The sequence below is a fragment of the Mixophyes fleayi genome, chromosome 1 (genome assembly GCF_038048845.1).
Source record: "Mixophyes fleayi isolate aMixFle1 chromosome 1, aMixFle1.hap1, whole genome shotgun sequence".
NCBI classification, from domain to species: domain Eukaryota; kingdom Metazoa; phylum Chordata; class Amphibia; order Anura; family Limnodynastidae; genus Mixophyes; species Mixophyes fleayi.
In genome coordinates, this window is record NC_134402.1 from 65,377,752 (window position 1) to 65,387,979 (window position 10,228).

Sequence of the window (10,228 nt, forward strand, 5' to 3'; positions counted from 1 at the left end):
TGCCAAATGGATACAGTAGTGCTACCCTGTTGTTTTCCATTCATGCAAATTAAACTAGAAATTATTAGCCTTTCCTAGGGTTGTGTTTGTCTTGTGAGTCAGCAAATTAATTGGAAAAACTTACACGCCACATGTACCAGGATAGAACCTTGCACAACATGATTTCCATCAGTTTGTCAGACTCACCCACTACATGTATCCAGGACAGAAATCTACTGCATGTTCTATATGTGTCAGAGAGAGAGGTTTGGTGACTGACTATCAATAGCACAAACATAAACCGACAAACCATGTTTCAGTTTTACTACACACACTGGGCCTCATCTACAGTTAAAAGCAAGTTCAGCAACAAAGTGCAAATTAGCACCTGGACACAGTGGGTTGGATCTAACAAACCTTACACTTTTCCAGCCAATAGTGTTTGGATATTTCCAAATGTGGGGTCTGCTTTATCGTGGTGGGTATTTGAGGTGGGGGATTCACTATCTCCAAGATGGAAATAACATGGAAAACAAGAAAAATAAAAGCTCTTATTTGAAGTAGGGCACACATATTCATGTGAGACAATCAGCCAACATGCTGGGGGTAACGTCTCTCGGTCTGCATTCTTAGACGTGCTGCAACAAGTTATGGTTTCTGGTCAATTAGACAAAAACCTGTTTTGAGGATTCTCTAATCTCACAGTACACAATTCACTCATCATTATCCAGCTTAACCCGAATACAAAATAATTAGAGTAGGTATTTATACACACATAAAACATCTCTATCTCACACTTGCTTACTTTCTGGACCTCCAAAAAGATGTCCAAAGGGCAAGGGGGTTAGGTGTGAAGATGCAATTCGAGGCACGGTGACACATCGATTCACCCACTTGGCAAGAACGTCTGCGGAATCCAGGAACATGGCCTACTCAACCGGGAGTCTCCCGGACATTCCGTATGTGGGTTGCCAAAATGGACAAAATATGGCTGTTCAATGCTAAGGCCGCATGAGGATCTGTTTGAGTAGTCAGAGCCCGGCAGCACACACGGGTCCATAGAAGCCATCTTCAGACAGTACAGTATTATGGGCATGTAGATACTGATAAACATTGGATGGTTCCAACTGTCCACAACAATGAAGAGTGATGGGAGAAGCTACACATTTAAATTCAATTATCATCTCCACCAATATTGTAGGCAGAATTTATGTTCAGGTTTAACCAATAAATGTATGCTTGTGTATGTGTGTCTGTCTTTTACTGTTATATGGTGGACATTTGTTGTAATTTTAGGGCTATTACTACTAATACAGATAGAGCCTAAGTACTCATTATTTCCAGTATAACGTTAACAAGATGTCCCACTGTTCATATTATCACGAGTTATATGAATACAATCTTACCCCTTAGTAAGTACAGTATAACAATACAGCTTCAGATAAAAGGTTTAGGATATTCTTCTTCAGAAAATGTTTCAATACACTAGATGGTGAAGTGCCTGCAGGCTGACCTAAGCTTCATACAGCTAAATATTACCTGCTCAGATAGCATAAAGCAACATATACAACAGCTATAAGAGACTGCAGAATAAAGCAGGCTGCTCGTCTCTAAGTACAGTAAACAAACAAAAAGGAAAGACTCCTAACAAACCAACAATAGATAATATGCTGGACTCCAATGAAACACAATGACTCACTACCAGGCTCCACACACTAGCCCAGACTAAATGTAACTGTAAGGCATAAGAACTTTTACTGTATTCTGTATTGTGCACATATTGTTATATTGAGACATTGCAAATCATTTATGCTAGAAAGATGTGATGTCACAATGTTTTTTTAGGCACAGGCAAGTCTAATCTGCTACACCACCATTTAATAGGTAGATAACTGTTCCACAATGCCATTGTCCATTTGATCAGATGCTCTGTATATGGATTTAGCACACTTTGAGCAATTTCTGAAAAACACAATTCCAACAACTGCCTACAATCACATTTATACCACATTTGGACCACTAACTTTAATTTTTCCTTTCCTCCTTCTTCTAAAATACTATGCTTTGAGCATCATGTATGTATTATATAACTTTTTAACTCAATACATTTTTATTGAAAAATTTGTAAAAGATTTTGAAAAAACAGTAACAACTATTAAGGGGATTGGGCGTTGGAATGCAGGCTTAAATCTTTTGATCAAAATATGAACTAATACCTCATGTTTTAATTTTGCTAGACACACACAGATATGCAGTGTAAAAGGATAAGCGCTGACAACTGTCTTTTTGTTTTGTATATATATATATGGGCATTTGTATTGCCACGCCGCTGGTACCATATATAATGTGGGATATACCGAGCGTGGACTTGTTTTTCTCTGGTTTTGTTTCAAAATATTGCCTTTTTGTCATAGCAGTTGTCCATGAAGCCTATTTAAGGCACATTTGCTAGATGTAAACCCCTATACCTGGGAGGTGAGTGCATTTGATTTTAACTGCATTTTAATGGTGTTTAAAGCATATAGGTCAGTGTAGGACCTGCATATAATGAGGTGCCCTTGACGTTGGGATGCAGGCTTAAATCTTTTGATCAAAATATGAACTAATACCTCATGTTTTCATTTTGCTAGACACACAGTTATGCGGTGTTAAGAATAAGCGCTGACAACTGTCTTTGTTTTATATTAAGGGGGTACATAAAAAAGGGGTTAGAACGATAAATAACAGGTTAATGAAGGGAAATACAGTATGGTATTATATAACACATTAACCTTGTAGAGGAGACAAAGAAAAGCTCATAAAATTGACAATAAGTAGTACTGTGGCCTAGTGGTTAGCACTTCTGCCTCACAGCACTGGGGTCATGAGTTCAATTCCCGACCATGGCCTTATCTGCGTGGAGTTTGTATGTTCTCCCTGTGTTTGCGTGGGTTTCCTCCAGGTGCTCCGGTTTCCTCCCACACTCCAAAAATATACTGGTAGGTTAAGTGGCTGCTATCAAAAATTAACCCTAGTCTCTCCCTCTCTGTCTGTGTGTGAGTGTGTGTCTATATTAGGGAATTTAGACTGTAAGCTCCAATGGGGCAGGGACTGATGTGAATGAGTTATCTGTACAGCGCTGCGGAATTAGTGGCGCTATATAAATATATGATGATACTGTGGTACTCGCTGTGTTGATGTAAAGAAGCCCTGTGATCAGAAAAGTAGACAAACTATTGATTCCGTTTAATCAGAGGGGAGGATACGGAGGTTGAATATTTAAACCCAATGGTTTCCATAACACAAATTCTCTGGATTTCGGATATGATTGTAGAAAGGGGTGGAGGGGCCAGATTTTCCAGTATTGAGCTATCGCTGATCTAGTATCGTATAACTATCGACGGTAAGGAGATATTCTGAATGCTTTTATTTCAACCCAAGTCCTAACATTGTTTTTTGTAATCACATTGGGTTACCTGGGCAACGTATTGTGTGTTCTCTATGAAAATATGCCTAGAGTGTGCATCACCTCCTAGGGGGCATTAAAAAAGAATATCTGCCTTACAAAAGCTCTGCAGATTCATGTAAAGCATCTTCAAATACGCACAATGTCTAGTCGTTGAAGCTCATTATAATAAACAGTCCCCCAAGGCGAAATCTAGTTTTTGCATTACTGGCCATAACTGGTTGTATTATTTTGGATACTCCTAAACCTATATCTGGCTAGCTCCAATCATTATCTTGAGCAAATAATTACTCAGTAATTGTACAGCTTGTAATTGCAGTTACACTATTTGGCTGATATAGGTTGCTAAACTGCAGCTTGCACCTCTGTACGCTATGTCTAGTTCCATGCATGGCATTATTCAGAGTCATGAGAGTCCACCCTCCATTAATTTTGGCACCTTCACAACTTATATTAAATCTAATTAATAAAAAGCAGATTATATTACATACTAGACTTATTTAATATTTTTAAAGTGTGACAATGTTGTGGTTGTTTTCTGTGTGTGATATTAGTAGGGTTAACACATTAACCCTGTATTAATACATATTTGAATTATACAAGGTGGATAGCTGTACTGGAATTAGTTTACATACATGCCACACACATACTGCTCTTAACATGTATCCAAGCAGCATAAAAATGAACTAATTACAATACATCAATGCAGTATTCATATGAATGTAGGTTTATATGGCTGATCTGGTTAAGCTAGGTGTTGTTCACCTAATTATTATCTTCAATAAATCTATTTATGTATACAGCATATTTTTGTAGCATTGTCTACTCTTGCTTCACGTTGGGTGCTGTAAAGTTTCTTCCTATAGCTCTCAATTTTATGCATGACATGTCACAGAAGTCCAATTGTAAAGCGCTACGGAATTTGCTGGCGTTATAGAAATGTTGATGATAAGTGAGAAAAATGAGCAGTCAATTGTAGACCGCAAAAAGCAAAAGTACACAGGCCACATTGCAAGATTAATCGTATATGTGACAACTGATTCACTGAATGACACACTAGTGCTTAAGCAAGGATATCCATAAAGACTGGTCTGTTACCAATCATCATCATCAGCTATTTATATAGCGCCACTAATTCTGCAGCGCTGCAGAGAGAACTCACATCTGTCCCTGCATCATTCCCTAACAGACACAGACACAAATCCCGAGAGAGACTAAGGTCAATTTAATACCAGCCAATCAACCTACTAGTATGTTTTTGGAGTGTGGGAGGAAACCGGAGCACCCGGAGGAAACCCACGCAAACACAATCACTAGTGCTCTTCCTTTGTGCATTTCTGATGTAAATATATTTCTTGGCTGCTACAATTAAACACATCGTCCAAGTTGCACAGATATCATCCTTGGCACCTTTACTGCTCTAAACTGAGCTCAATTAACTAACTGATGTAAAAAGCTTGTTTTATATACAAGTTAATTAATTGAACATAGGTTAACTCTAACGGGGGAGATTCAATTAGCCGTGAAGTGTCTCCGGAACGTCCGCGAGACACTTTGCGGTGGAGATTTGACAGACATCTTTGCGTCTTTAGGTCACGCTGACAGCTGTGAGATTGCTGCGTTTTGTTTAGAAAGAAAAAATTAAGTGGTCACTTTTCAGCTATGTTACAATAAAACCAGAGGGTTTGCTTTATATCTGTATTTACGATCTCAGAAGATCCTAAGGTCAAAACATAAAGGATCTACATAGATATAGAAATAACAATGTTACGAACAATTCGACAAGCAACTTATACACATATAAAATGGATGAATTTTGTAACCAATTAAAAGTAAAAAGGTTCATCCTCTGCCACAATATATTTAAAGTAATTTGATAGTGTAGTTTTGTTATATAGAGTCTTCTTTCGTAACAAATATTTGTAAATTGAGGATGCATTTACCCTATTACAATATTGTATACAAATCTACGGAGTACTAGCATACATACGTTTAGATACTACACTAGAATTTATATAATATTTCCTCAGTTGTAGCCTGAAACCTGTCACATTTGAAATACAACCTGTGGCTCACTGACTGTTGCTATATTACAGATATCAACCTGCAGCATAGAGATGTAAGTCATGGTAGACCTTTTTTTATTATCTTTTCAACCTTTTTTTGTTTTTTAATCAGAAACTCTGTTTCCAATATTGCTATAACATTTTAATAAGAGTACCTGGGACTCCTTTGCTTTTAGTGTGGGGACAAAACAAGTGACAATAGTTCCTGAGTTCACAGGAGTATGAGATTCAGCCTGTCCCAGGGGTCTCCTGTAAGCAGTGCTGAAACACTTAAGTTTGCACTTAGCAGCTCTGATTCCTAAACACCAACCACTACTTATGGGCTCACTCCAAACAACATCATTGGCTCCATTTTTTTTTTATAAACGCCTAGTTTCACCCTAGCACACTTTATATCAACACTGAGAATATGTGGACTTGTTATACATAATGTAAATCAGCAATATTTAAATTGTTTACCTTCAAGTGCAGAAGTCAGGTCTGCTGTGTGTTGGTATTAAGGCAGCCATAGTTCTGTATATAGCTTGTACGGGATTGAGGTGTTCTCCCAGTCACAAGGTGAAAACACTTTGCAACTCTTCCTGTAAATGAATTGGGTGGTTTATTCACTCGAAACCTTTGGTGACGTCACGGACCACGCCCCGACCCTGCTGGCACAGACTTGCTGCTGCATGCTAATGATATGTAGATCAGGTCATGGAAAGACCTGAGGGATTACCTGGATAGCTTAGTCATGGCTCACTGAGTGAGCAGAAACATGCTGAATGCAATAGTAGGTTTATGTTTACACACACATACTAATACATATATAATTATTAGTAGTATTCCTACTAATACTAACATGATTGTTATACACCTACACTAAAGTATTTTGTGATGTTCCCAAGATGTTATGCAAGTGTAACATATGCTTAATTGTAGAAATTCAGGGGTCAGTAATAGCAGGAATCCAGTAGTTCAATGCCAAATACTCCAGTGGGTTGTGAGAGGCTGATAATCCAGTCTATACCGTAGTAACATATAATTCGCTAGGATTTATGTTATGGACTGAGGGAGAATTATCAATATTTTCACCAAGACAAATATCTACTAAAATAACTGTGATGCTAGTAAAGGAATGAATAGAAATGAAGAAATTAAATTATTTACAGTAGAGGAATTGCCTTAACAACTACATATGATTGGGGAAAAAAGTATTAAAGTAATGTTATTTTGGAGCTATACTGGCAAAATATCAATATGCCTATATAAATCTCTAGAAGTTAGAAAATGCATATTCTTCAAATTATTAAAACACAAAATGCAGAGGGCAAAATGAGGATCCGTATAAGGTACATGAGTAGACCAGCGATATCAATACACATAACTGAAAAGTTGGGTTGGAAGAGAAAATACTATATATTATACATTTTGATGGTGAAGTCTTTAAAACATGCTTTGCTATAACAAAGCAATGGGTCAATCCTAACCACTTTAGTAACTGTCGGGGGTAAAAAATCCATATATGCCTTGGAAAGGCATGTTGGATATTTTCCAATGGTACTGGATATTATGTGTATTAGGTAGGTTTAAGCAAAGGTCATTTACCTGATTTTGTGAAATTGTGTTTTCTGAACATATAACTTGCATGACAATCATGTATAAGTAATTCCATATTTACTATTTAAAATGTCATAGGTAGGAGATAAGAATCATTAATTCATAGAATGTTATATCTGCTCACACTGCAGACCCTTACTATGCAGGATATAACTTATAATAAGTATATTATTACTTCTTATATACGTCAGTAAATTATGCAACTGTACAAACAGTAAGGAACTCTGTGTTTACATTTCTTATATAGTACGAAGCATTAAAATACAAATGCTGATTAAGGTTGTAATGCCATGTTTTTGTTGCATATTTCATTTGGGATTTATTAGCAGTTCAACTTTATTTGTTAGCATTTCCTGAAAGATTCAGGCCGGTCAACACCAGATGCTAGGTTACAAATAGCACAGAAACATGAGGGAAACGTGGTTTGTTATTTATGAGTTTCCTGTTAGTAATATTTTATAACAACGTAAACAAATATACCACCGTTAAATCAATATTGTTTTCTCTAAACCAAAGTTTAAAACATTTCCTACGATAAACCATGCTGTTCGTCATGACTTTTTCATTTATAAACCGCAGATCCTTCCTTTGATTTAGTTGTAATCTAAATATAGTGTAATACGATTCAAGTTATTACATAACATATATTATTAGATTATTATTTACATGGGCACTATTCCATATATGTCCATTGATACAGATTTCAGAAGATATTCAACTGTTATATTATGATTGAAACATAAAATACAGGCCATGTACATATTGTATATATGAACTATGTCAAGCATGCAATAAAAAAACAACAACAAATAACGTAACAGAGTTCTTCCTTGGTTATATGCCCTGAACCAGTGATCAGCTGGGAGAGAATTGTAGTTATTTACTAATTAGATGCAAAAATGCATATAACACAGCTGCCAAATTTCTAATAGATAAAATAAGTTGTGTCAAGGTCTGCTCATGACCATATTTGCCAACTCTCCCGGAATGTCTGAAATTCGGGTAGGTCCTGGGAGAGCAGGCAAATATTCTGCATATGGCATCTTGCTCCTCAAAATGACGCGATTCACGATGAATAGCGTCATTTTGGCCCTGCCCCCAGCGACAAAACCGGCATTTTGTAGCGGTGGGGGGATGCAGATCCAAAATGACGCTAATTGCCTCGCCCCTCCCTCCAACCACGCCCCCCTGCCTGGGATCTCTCGGAATTGACTTACCAAAGGTTGGTAAGTATGCTCATATCACTCGCCTGATCTGCACAGTTATGCCCTCCTTTCACCAAAGCAATTACTCATTTCAGTTTGTCACTCCCAGTTTAGCATTCCGCACCATATGCCAGTAAACACAGCCCTGTCCACTGCATCTGCCAGCGCAAAGGATGCTTACTACAGAGCGAACAGGGCGGGGAAGGGGCTTTTTTCCATAGTTAATTTACATTACAGGCGTGCCAAACTCAAGTGCATGCAACCACGTCAGAATCAAGATCTGGGCATCGCAAAGTTACTTGTTTTTGTGCCATATCCCCTACTCCAGTAAATGTATTTCACATGAAACAAAAAAAATTAAATCTAAAACTTTTTTGTTATTGTTTACCCTTTTATCATTAATCCTTTTATTATTAACTGGGGATATTTTTTGCGAATTTATAATCCACATAGGTTTTGGACTTATCCTGTAGTGTTTTGTGTAGTAGAGCACAGTAGTCCTACACCCAAATTAATCAGTGCGCGTATCTTGTGATCCATTCCTTGATTAATTCGGGAGTGCGCAGAGCCTATTTACGTGCGTTTGTTGAATCAGAATGTGTGCCTTGATGAATCAGGTCCTAAATGTGACCCGTCAATCCTAATGGTTAGTTGGTTGGCATGTGTTATTGCACATTGACATCTATTAGATAGGTGGCATCTGTACATTGGTATATAATGGAATGTATAACTTCATATTAGATTAACCTTAATTTTTAGATATAGATTAAATATAATATGCGAATATAGTCACTTCTTAAAAAATCTTTTTGTTTCTCCACCTGACTGTATACTAGTTCATTCCATCTCCCAAGACTATAAATGTACTATTTTGTGACTTCCCTAGGCAAACACATTCTCAGTAATGTCAGACCCATGCCCTTGGATAATGGAGATGCGTGTGCATCATATGCAGTCCAGTCAATTGCCACATTTGTGCAAGAACATGTTTATTTTAGTGAGAATAAAAAAACTAAACATTCTTATGAAGGGATCAGTGATGCTGTCTGTTTTAACCTGCTTACTTTGACAGGCTAAAACTAACATTTTTCACCCCCCACCCCCCCCCCCTACCAATCATCATCAATCGAAAATAAATATTAGTAGTATTTATGATTTATAGAATGTCACCTGTCAGTGAACAGAAAGTGTGAATGTGTGTACAAATGCAGCTCTGCTTTATATTCATAATTTCCGGTGTTGTGTGTAAGAACTACCTCAGTGGTGGAATATTAATCAAGTATTATAAAAACAAGTTAGAAAATAGAAAGTGTACGAGAATGCTGATTATACCATTTAAACTGCAGATTCACATTTACGCTAGTTATAATAAGTAATGATAGGGGTCCAAGATTCCTCCAACTGTAACTGTATTTGTTTTTGTTTAGAGAGTGCTGAGAGTGAGATACCTTTGTGTTTACAGATGAGGGTAGGCTTTGAGATGAGGAGAGTGCAGGGGCTTACCTTAGGTACTGGAGGTAGTGTATTCAGCAGTTCACATTCTCTTCAACTTTATTGGGCAATTTTGTCATTCATGACCAAACTGAATTGAAATTACAAGGGAAAACACTTTTACAATGGTATAAAGTTGCTACGGGGTATCAATGCCCAAACTATCAAGGCTGATTTAGACTAATGTCTTGCCAGTAATCGCCCTCTGGAGCGATACCTAGGTCTTGTTACCATTCTTCTTCATGAAGCATGTGAGAAACAGCCTTTGAGGCTTGTAGCATATTGTGAAGGTAAGAAGTAAGGTCCCTCTGGACATGTGGAGGGGGAAATGTAAACAGATTTATTAAAATACAGAGAGGTCGGAAAGTACAATCGGGGGAGGGGTTGTCATGAGAAAGTGCTGAACAGTAGCGAACATGGCCCCATGTGTTAGACTCTCTCTA

General features: G+C 37.4%; 1 protein-coding gene across 3 annotated transcripts in view; it reads right to left on the bottom strand.

Moving 5' to 3' along the window:
* LNX1 (ligand of numb-protein X 1) overlaps positions 1 to 6,054 on the bottom strand; it is a 187,994-nt gene extending 181,940 nt beyond the window's left edge. For all 3 annotated transcript variants that reach the window (XM_075195673.1, XM_075195683.1, XM_075195662.1), the window contains exon 1: positions 5,950 to 6,054. The gene's annotated coding sequence lies outside the window, so the exon portion shown is untranslated. The remainder of the gene's footprint in view (positions 1 to 5,949) is intronic.
* Positions 6,055 to 10,228: the final 4,174 nt, after the last annotated feature.